We start from the raw sequence: 10,983 nt of genomic DNA, 5'->3' as shown, positions 1-10,983 counted from the left end.
ATTTCACCCGCCTTTGCAACACAAATGGTTGAGAGCTATGACCTATGGATTGACCAGAATTAGGACAATCACGTTTCAGGATTTTTTTTTTCTTTTTAGTAGTGCAGAGCTGAAACTTAAGTTTTTCTAGTAGGCACAGTGGCAAACGCTCTTTTGGTTGCTAGCTTACCTTCAATCCAAGAAGAGCCCAGAACTGATGACTTGAAGTTGCGGGCACTTCCTTTTTGGTGCATCTTTTCGGATTGAGTACCAAATGTTGGAGACGACACAAAGCAAGTAGGTGTTTGGTTATTTGCCCACCCATTAAGTGACCATGTGTATTAAGTATTAGGCATTTTGCAGGCACTTCTATTAGATGCCTCCGAAAGCCCAAACTGTTGGCATTGCCAATGCTTGTTTTAAACCATGAGTCAGAGCCATCCATTTTGTATCAAATGCGTTTGCGTTTCAACCCTCGTTTTCAGTTATTGCCGTCATCTCTCCCTTCTCGTGGAAGCCGTGCGCCTGCGTAGTTGCACGTTTATTTGAGTTTCGCGGGTTGGATAGCTGAGCAATGGGGTTGTGTTGAATTTATTGAGAAGAGATTCTGACAAGCTTCTCAGCAAGGATTCTACAGTGGATATCTGTAAGTGTACTATATGCACACATTACCTGTTTGCCGCGCGCCTCCTGTGTGTTGTTGTTCGTATCCCATCTTTGCTTGTTAAGGGTGTGCAGTCTCTATAAATCGATATGGGGCACACTTTGCAGGAAAAAAACAATCGAAGGTAAACAAATGAAATTGCTTTAAGTAAGCGTATATTTTTCTTCTGTTGCAACACCTCACATTCTCCCAATTGCGGCTTAAGAAGTGCACATTGGCTACCTGCAAGGGCCCCAGAACTAGAATTCAGATCCTAGTAGCCGAACACCAGCCAGGGAAACGAGTCTAGACAACAATTCTCACAGAGCAGAAGGAATTTTCAGGGCAGTGGCACAACGGCCATTGGGCAGATCGGTCTTTAGACTGCCCACTGTGTGACGCCCACCCCGAAATGACCTGGCTGGCTCCACCCACAGAGCAGTGACAGCCACTGGCAGGTCAGGAGGCAGAGGATCAATGGTGCCTCGGCTGCACCACTATTGCACATTCATTTTTAAGTGAATGTTCGTGATGGGGGTGGGGGGTTACTGCTTGCATGCCAGGTGAGTGATTGGGGGGGGGGGTGGAGGAGTGGCATAACAGCTAATTCTCACATCAACTCTTAAGTGTCTGGTTTCAGACGTGAAGGAGAGTTGTGACTGCTTCTTATATTGAAGCTGAACTGGAATAGTCTCGTTAGAATTTTTAAATAAGTCCCACACAAGTAAGTTTGCCCCTCCCCCACAATCTTTTAGTTGGCGCCTCTTCCAACATTTTTAGGTTTGGCTCCCCTCCTACGGCCTTTCCATCTTTTCAAAGGTAAAGCTTCAGGGTGGCCCCCAGCAACTGCCCCTATGTTGCCAGTCAGCAGTCTTTCACCACGGCAATATTTTACTTTCTCTAGTCTCGTTCTGAGGATTTAAATGTGTGCTTTGCAGCGAACTAATTACAAGCTGTATTTCTTGGAGCCCCCCCACTTCCTTCAGGATATATAGAAGTGTTATCACCTTATTGTCTTCTAACACTAGTTTTCCTCCACATCAGCCACTTGCTCTTGAGTGTCACCGTTGTAATGTATGCACCCATGGGTGCCTCTGACTGTTTTCACTCTGAGCAGCAGGCCCCAACCACCTTGTTGAAATGGGCTCCCACACATGTTCAGCCAGGCCTGACTACAGGTATGGCACATTTGCAGGACTCCCCCGTCTGCCGGCGTTGCACACCCGCCTAACATTGGCCATGAGTTACTGCACCTCATCGCATGAATCTCCCCTATGCAGGCATTTTTCATCTGCAAGCCAGTTATGCAGGTATCTCACAATTTACATCCACAGGAACTGCAAATCTGCAGGAACACGCAAATGAAATCCAGAAGCTATCGGACAACATGGCATGCAATCGTACATGCCGAATAGTTCAGGGTGCACCCGGGAAAGCGTGTGTCTCTCTTGCAATGCTGAACGCAACCGCACGCTGCCGTATATTATAGGCTTAGGTGTTGTCACCTTCACTTGAAGCCACACCTACATTTTTTGGAAGCCCCACCCCCTCTGACACACCCATTATTTTTTTGATAGCTTTTAAAAACGAGAACAATCGAAAGGGGAGATAAAAAAAATAACTACAAGCATGATTTATTTAACACACAATGTTGCTGTAACTTGTAAACAGAGCACCCAGATGCCTGCTGCTCGGTGCGCGTTACAAATAAATAAACACATAGCTTTAAAAAATAATAATATATCTGCATAATAAAAATAATACATAATGCTGAACATTGTGATTCAGTAAATTAGATTCCAGAAATGTTTAGACCTAAGGCACAGAAGGATTAACTGATTTCCCCGGCAATACACACTTTAGTTAAATGATAAAGCTAGTATTGGAGACCAGTCCGCCCCTTAGGGACGTGACTTCATATTTTCTGAGGTGTAGTTGGGTGAAATGAGTTAATTGTGTGGATTTCAAGAATGCTGTCTTTTAAATAATTACTTGAAAAGTGCACAAATCACAACAAAGCAACTTTACATATCTATAAACCTCCATAGAGATATGTTAACCAGAGAGTATAATTGTAGCTTTCTTTGCCCTCTATCTTGATTAGAAGACTATAACAACCTGAATGCAAAGCAATGTGTCATATAACTTATTACAGCAACACATGCTGTGAAGTCTGGTTGATTACACAGCTTCCGATGTAAGCCCCTCCAACCCCCCCCTGCCACCCCTTATACTCTATATTATGTCTGGAACTTCTCTACCTCCCCGAATTAGTATTACAGTGAAGGACAGGGCATCAGGTCAAGGGACACAAAACTCATTAACCTGTGTACCTGCTGGTTGGCTTACTGAGATGAATGTTTCTAATGACACTGTACAGGGTTTGATTTCCGTTAGGGGATCCAAGCTTTATAGAAATCCCGGACGTGGCCCTCTCTCCTCCAGAGAAAGTTTAGAAAACTGAATCTCCCCTATGCCAATCCTAAAGGTTAGGCAGGTCTGTATCAAGCGGTTCACGTTTCAACAGGATGTGCATTAACCCACTTGCCCATCTTGCCAGATCTATAGACGACATTGGTAATTACTTTTTTTTTAAAAAAAAGTTATACATTTTGAGAGCAGTTATAAAATAATTCCTACAAGCTTTTATTTTGGCATTGAAAATGTGTTAATCCTTATAGCTCAGTGGGTTAACAACCTGCAGTACGGATTTAGTTGCAATTTTCATGTAAGTCACTACAGTGGGCCCATTAACCGGCCAAGTCCGCATTCCAAAAGAGTGTCACAGGGGGAAGAGGTGAGAAAGATGATTTAACCATTTTATAAAGCACATCAATAACTAAATGGCCAGTTTCCATTTTTTTATTTTCAAATTCGGTTTTATTAGTCATTTTCTAACATGAAACAGTCAACACAGTGTGAACAGAAAACAAAAAGGGGAAACAGTATACCCAAAACACACAAAAAAAGAAACACTACCCCAGACGGGGAAATAAGCAATGGGATAAAGGAAGAAACACCACATGTTACAGTACATGTTGTCTCTGTCTTCTGCCGCAACAAGCTGCCAACTCTGATTGAACCCCACCTCCCCCTCCACCACCCTTGTCTCTTACTCTTGGTATTTATCATAGTAGGCTTTAATGGTTCAAGTGTCCGCCTCCTTTGCAGTCCTTTAATATCCTGGGCCCTTCCGGGTAGTTCACTTGATCCATTTCTGACCTTTGGACCCTCTGTCAAAAACTGATCACCAAAAACAGGTGAGCTCTAGGCATATTGGCTAAGTATTAATAGTTTAAGGTAATTAGTGGAGTTTGGGGGAGAAAAACAAACCCTGACACTGGGTTGTATCAAATAATGTAGAAGCAGCATATGTCCCCAAACTTGTGGAACAATCCCGGCCCCTGCACACCCTATTGTTGAAAAAACAAACCTGTTTCTAGTATGTTTTAGAAATATCACAATACATGAGGTTTAGATTTAATCTGTGGCCGACCAGGGAGATATTAGCGAGACGTAAACAAATTCCATCTACACAAAATTATGGTTGTTTTGTAGAAACATTGATGTAAGGGAATCTTTGGAGCACCTGATTGTTGATTGCCCGTCCCTGGTGGAGAGATGTAATCTATTTAAGGGTCTTCTTGCCTCTCACTGTCCAGTTGAAAGACCACAAATATATCAAAAACTATTTGCTAATACGAAACTACCAGTAAGAGTGGCCATAGTCCACTTTCTAGATGCAACGTTGACAACGGAGTAAAAATGACAATTCTGTGTGGAGTTCGAAATTTCCTTCTTTTTGTAGCATCTCAAGTAATGGTATGACGTACTAAAATTAGAAGCATTCTATTTGTTCAATGCTAAGATTGTCTTTTGAGGATAGAGATATTTAGGCGATGTAATTTTTTGAATTAATTTGAGTGTAATTTTTATTGTTAAAATGTTGTATTAAATGTAATTGTTTGCTTTGTGTTTTATGTGTGAAGTTACTTTGTAAAAGTCACTTTTATTTGTTATGAAAATGAAATGTCTTTTTTTGTTTAACTGACAAATTTGAAAAGTTGATATTCTCAACTAATCCAAATAAAAAAAAGTTTTAGAAATATTAAATATGATACAATTTGAAAGAACAACATTTACTACTGAGATTTTGTCAGTGATTCTTTTATAAAAAAATGTATAGCTCAAACCATTGTAAACTCATAGTCTGATTTTTCAATTAGTACAACAACATTCAATTTATCTTGATTCTTCAGGTAAACATTAGTATGATATAGGTCACCTCTAGTTCACACATATATAGCCCAACAATTCAACGGCAACTAAAAAAAATCCTATCTGTTATAGATATACTGAACAAGGGACACTGCTGGTAGACAACTTCTGAAGGGGAATGAGTTACCCCGAAACGCGTCGAGTGAAAAGCATTTAAGGACACCCTGAAAGTATATGATTTGATATGATGAATTGTTGGGTTATATATATATGTACGAACTAAAGGTGACCTATATCATGCTAATGTTTACCTGAAGAATCAAGATAAATTGAATGATGTTGTACTAATTGAACAATCACACTATGATTAGTTTGCAATGGTTTGAGCTATACATTTTTTTAATAAAAGAATCACTTTGATAAAATTTCAGTAGTAAATGTTATTTCAAATTTTATCATGTTGAATATTTCTAAAACATACTAGACATAGGTTTGATTGTTCTTTGGACCCTCTGTCAGCCATGCTGTTACCCCTCCCCTGGTCCCGGCCATCCCCCATCAGATTCACATTGGTGTATAGTTCAGGCAGTGGTGGGTGACAGAAATTTGTTGACAAAGCCCCCACATTCCAGCACCAGTGATTCCCCTCCACCCCATGGAGTCCTGCCGTAATCCACTCCATGGTGTACATATTTTTAGCCACACTAAGCCACTCCTTTTTGCCTGGTGGGTGTGTGTCTTTCCACCGCGTCGCCAGGCAGGCCCTGGCCTCTAGTAGTAATCCTGCTGCCATCAGGGGTAGCCTAACGTACCCCCCTTCAACTTCCTCTAGACCAAACAGGACTAGCAGGGGGGCCTTTTCCCTGGAGCCCTTTCCTGTGTCCACTTCGGCCTCTCTAGAGAGCCAAGATCAGTCCCTTCCCCTCTATCCTTGTGTCCAGGAGTTTTTTTCAGTGGGGTGAGGCCTCTGGATCTGCTCATTCCATGTGTCCCCCGCTAGTAGTCCCTTAAATTGGAGATATAGAAATACTGGGAGTTTCCCAAGGCCTCCTCGAGTTCCAGGATGGTGGTAAATCTATCTCCCCTCCACCGCTGTCCCACCTTGTAACATGATTGGAAACTCCCCAGGTTATGTATGGCATCTCTCATTCCCGGGAACCAGGTCTTGACTCCCTCCATATCAACCCTCGGTTTCCACACTTGCCAGATTGTTCCCACAATCGGGTGCTTTCGTATTCTACGTGGTAACCTAGTCCATGGAACCCACAGCCATTCCCCAACCGTGGCTGGGTGAAAGTGTATATTATTCAGCGCGACCCACTGGAGGTCCTTCTGGGCTTTTAAGTGGTTATCAGGACTCTTAGTTGTGTAGCCTTATAGTAGAGTTTCATATCAGGTAGTCCCACTCCTCCTTTTTTCTTTTGGGAGGAAGAGAGTCTCTGCAGGAATCCTAGCCTTCTTCAAAAGCGATGGCTGCAAACTCTCAAAGTGGGGAAAAAAAACCACAGAAAAGGTTATCATGCTATGTTCTTTCTGGAGAGTGGAGAGTGGTGCCTGCTACTATTTATTTATATATGTGTGTGTGTGTATATATATATATATATATATATATATATATATATATATATATATATATTTTTTTTTTATAAAGCCTTATAGTACAGTTTCATATCAGATAGTCCCACCCTTCCTTTTTCTTTTGGAAGGACTAGAGTCACTGCTGGGATCCTAGCCTTCTTCCCTTGCCAGAGGAATTTCAGTATAGAGCCCTTGGTCTCCCTAAAGTACGATTCTGAGATCCTGATGGGAAGCATTTGAAATGGAGGATCCTAGGGAGCAGAACCATCTTGAGGGCGTTAAGGCACCCCAACCAGGATACCAGGAGCTTGCTCCACTTCCAGGTCGCCCTTCAGCGGGGCCAACGGGGGACAATTTGCTTCATATATATCTCTGAGCTCCCTAGTAACGTTAACCCCCAAGTGGGCCTAGACTAACCTGCAGCCCAAGGGCTGCGAATCTGGCTATGTTTCCATCGTTGTTCTTGTTTAGAGGGAAAAGCACTGACTTAGATTTGTTATTCTTGAACCCTGGCATACCGCCATAGTGTTCAATCAGTTGGAGCGCCACCAGCAGTGACATCATGCGGTTAGTCACTTGTAACAGCATGTCGTCCGCGTATAAAGCTACCTTATATTACGAATCCTAATGCGGAACCCTTCGACACTCGGGTCGTCGCTGATCTTCTGTGCAAGCGGTTCTATTGAGCGCGCAAAACGTGTCAGTGAAAGGGGGCAGCCCTGCCTAGTGCCCCTCCCCAAGCTAAACCATCGAGAGAACCCACCCTTCACCGAGACGCATGCCCCACGAGATTGATACATTGCCATGACTCCCCACAGAAATTTTTCCCGCACTTGATGAGGGCGGCTTTTACTGTAAGGAATGGGGGGGTTTCCTGGTACTCTCTTCGCCTTGTGGATTAGATGCAAGGATTTCCTCATCGTGTCTGCCCCTGCCGTCCCTTGATAAATCCCACCTGGTCCGGATGTATCAGTCAGGGCATATGGTCCTCGAGCCTGGCTGTGAGTACCCTTGCATACATTTTGGCGTTGATATTCAGGAGGGAGAGGAGCCGATGTGCCCCACAGTTCCTGTGGTCCCTCCCCCTCCTTGGGTATCGCAGTAATAAGTGCTCGGATGAAGGAGTCAGAGCCTCGCCCGTCTCAAGTATGTCATTAAAGAGTCCTACCATAAAGGGAAGCAGGACATCGAGTAAGGATTTATAGAACCTGGGTGAAAATCCATCGTCACCTGGCGCTTTGCCCAGGGGCACCCATGCAACCTCTCTCCTGGTCTCCTCTCCTGTTATGGGTGTCTCGAGGGCCCCAGACTCCACTCCGGACAGCCTTGGCAAGGGTATATCCGCCAGGTATGCATTGACGCTATTTGTAGGCTCGTATTTGTAGAGAGCCTCATAGATTGAGGCGAGAGTTTCATAGGCTGAGGCGAAAGCCTCCTGAAATCTGCTCTGATGCTGACACCATGGTGTTGTCATGTGCTGCCACTTCTGACACCCACCTTTCTACTCTCTGACCTCTCAGCCTAGCCACTAGGGGTGTGTCTGCCTTGTCTCCCTTCTCATAGAATTTCTGCTTGAGGATTTGGAGGTTCCAAACTATTTTCCCCTCCTCGTGTAGTCGCAGTTCATTCCTCTTTCCCCTATCCTCCGTGAGGAGGTCCACCTTTACCTCAGCTGATTCCTGTGCCCTCTTTTCCAGCATTCTGACTTGCTCTCTTAACCCTCGTTCAATAAGGGCCTATTTTTTTTTTTCCATGCACCCTCCCTGATCATTATTCCCCGCCAGGTCGCCTTCCCTGCTTCCCACACTGTTGTCTTTGTTACTTTGCCCGTGTGGTTCCTGATCAAGAATTCCCTAATCTCAGTCTGCAGCTCAGTCTGCAGCTGATCCCGAAACACTGGGTCTTAAAAATTGATTAATTACACCTCCATCTAGTGCCCCTGGGGGTTCATTCCCAACCAGTCCAAGTCCAGCATGACCAGATCGTGGTCTGAACACGCGATAGCCTGAATCTCTGCACCCTGCGTGTCTTCCCATAACTCCCAGGAAATTACCAGGTAGTCTATCCTCGTGTTGGTCCCATGGGGGGGGGTGAAAAGAAAATGTAGCCCCTCTCCTGGGGATGGAGGTGACGGCAGATGTCCTGTAGGCCATATAAATCCAGCGTCTCCCAAATCTTGCCATAGGCCGGCTTCGGGAGAGACTGGTCTCTGTCTTAGGTCCCCTGTCTGTCCATCGCCACCTCTGCCCAAGTGTTAAGTCCCCACCCAAAACCAGATGCCCTGTGCTTTCACAGAGTATCTTGAGAAGGGTACCCTTCATACATTTCTGAAGCCCCTGCTAAGGGGCATATATCATGGCAAATATGAAGTTAACCCTACGAATACTCCTCGAGACAAAAGGGCTCTCCCCTCATACATCCGACCAAACCTTCACTACCACCATCCTAAGTGCCTTACGGACCAGGATTCCCACTCCAGCTTTGCTACAAGGACCCGAGCCCCAGAATTGGTGTCCCCCTGAGCCAGTAGGGATCCTCTTTCTTCCCCCGCATATATTTAGTCTCCTGTAAGAAGAGGATATCCAAGCCAAAACGCTTAAATTCCCTGCCAACCAAAGATCTCTTCGTCTCGGAGTTAAGGCCCTTAACTTGAAGGGGCCTACCCTCAAAGGACCCAGTTGCTGCCCACCCTCTGGTGCGGTCATCAGGTTAGCCCTTCTTAGGGCCCGCTTCTCCTCATCCCGCTTTGTCACTGGTTCCAGCCAAAACTCCAGATACGTAAGAGGGCCCCCCCAACCCTACTCCCCCAGGAGAAGCGTTCAGTTTCCTGTACTTCCTGCCACTGGGAATGTGTTTTCTTCTTGTGCCTTTGATCTGCCACTCCCTCTCCCCGTTTTCTTTTCCTGTGAACCCGAGGCGGCTCCTGCAACTCACTCTTAGCTATGCTGATCTCTTCCTCCCTGGTCAATTTGTCTGTAGCCATCGATTTCAAACGAGATTGAGAAAGGGAACCCCCATCTGTAGCTGATCCCCTTTTCATTCAGCCACTTGGTGAGGGGTTGACAGTTTTCTTTTGGCTAGGGTCAGGGATGATGGGTCCTGAAATACAGTGACTCTGGTGTCCCCGTAGTTGACAGGTCCCACCTTTTTGGCATTCTTGAGGATCTTGACCTTGTCCGGATGGTTGTGGAGGCGGACAAGAACGGATCTGGGTCCCCCGGGGCACACCATGCTCTATGTATTCTCTCGCTTTTGGGTTCATCTATAGAGTCATTCCTGAATATCAACTTCGTGTTCTCATACAGGTTTCTATTCAGGTCTCTCTGTCTCCCCTTCTTTCTCCGGTATCCTGAAAATCCTGAGATTATTTCTCCTCTCCCTATTCTCAGTCATCCATTTTCAGAGTAATCTCAACCCCCCCATGCGCTCAATTTCAGTCATTCACACATCCATTTGTGTTTCCAGTGTCTCTAGGGAGGACTGGTTGTGCTCCACCTCCTGCGATCTCTCCTCGATCTATCACTCCTCTGCGTGATTTTGTCCACCTTGCCCCCTATGTCCGCTCCCATGCTCCTGATCTTATCCATTATTGAGTCCACGTCCCTTTTTTCGTTGCCAAGGAGTCTTCTTCCTTCCATGCCATGGTCTCCTTCTGACCCGCTGGCTGTGTTCTCACCCTTGGGGTGTATCCATATAGAGAGAGCCTCGATGCCCAGTCCATATGACACCTGTTATCCACAGGACGCTCTCCACAGGGGATTTTCGGGATCCCGTCCTAGGGTGGGTCTAATTCGCAGGCGCTGATTCAGTGTTAATTCAGCCTGTTAAGTGTCCAGAACTAAACCCGTACAGGGTTCCCCATGTGTAGGCTGGTCACCTCCTGGCTCGGGGAGTCCCACCCTCCGCCCACTATGGTGGCCTTCCTCGTACGTTCTCTATCGCTGTTGGGGTGGGGCGGCTCCCCTCCACCGGAAGCCTCCAGCGGGCAGCTCTCGGCTTCACAAACCAGTCCTCTCAGTTCTGCTGCTGGGCCGCTGCGGACATCGGTCAGCCTTTTGGCTCTGAAGGCGGGCACATGCCCCGTTATCGGGGGCCCACACCTTCAGGGGTCCGTGTGTATCCTGGGTTCTGCAGGCGTCACTTGGCTTCTCCAGTAGGTTCTGGGTGTCTCGGCTCTCCTTTGGCCTAGGGCTTAAGTTTCAGGGTTCCCCTGCCCGCCACCAATAGTGTGAGCTGAGTGGTGGGGCCCTGTCCCTCCTCATGGTTCACACTGGATACTCCTCCTGGTATGGGTGTCCAGGTTGTGGAGCTTTGGGTCGAAGGTTCCTCCTTACTACGTGGCCTTCACCCGGGTCGTCCGCCCGTGTTCAGGTCTCCAGGGAGGCGGGCACGTGCCCGATGTCGGGGGCAATTTGCTTCCCTCAGAGGGCTGGTGAATTCCGTTGGGGGGGCCTCTGCTGCTGTCCCCCTTTTGGCAGAGTCCTCCTCAGCCCCCTCCTGCTGGTCCGATCTTAAGAGGTTTCCGCCCCCGCCCCCCTGTGCATCCAGGAACAGGCTTTTCCTTA

The 10,983-nt window shown here is 46.3% G+C and overlaps 1 protein-coding gene across 11 annotated transcripts in view; it reads left to right on the top strand.

The window, feature by feature from the left end:
• Positions 1 to 483: 483 nt before the first annotated feature.
• STN1 (STN1 subunit of CST complex) overlaps positions 484 to 10,983 on the top strand; it is a 1,349,458-nt gene continuing 1,338,958 nt past the window's right edge. For 6 of the 11 annotated variants that reach the window (XM_069611734.1, XM_069611735.1, XM_069611725.1 and 3 more), the window contains exon 1: positions 484 to 625. The gene's annotated coding sequence lies outside the window, so the exon portion shown is untranslated. Of the gene's footprint in view, positions 626 to 1,087; positions 1,186 to 10,983 lie in introns of those variants that run through there. The other 5 variants (XM_069611726.1, XM_069611727.1, XM_069611732.1 and 2 more) reach the window with 4 other exon arrangements.

This window comes from Ambystoma mexicanum, chromosome 8, assembly GCF_040938575.1.
Source record: "Ambystoma mexicanum isolate Mex_15411 chromosome 8, UKY_AmexF1_1, whole genome shotgun sequence".
Taxonomy (NCBI): domain Eukaryota; kingdom Metazoa; phylum Chordata; class Amphibia; order Caudata; family Ambystomatidae; genus Ambystoma; species Ambystoma mexicanum.
Note: the sequence above shows the minus strand (reverse complement) of the source record. Positions and strands in the feature narration are given on the sequence as shown.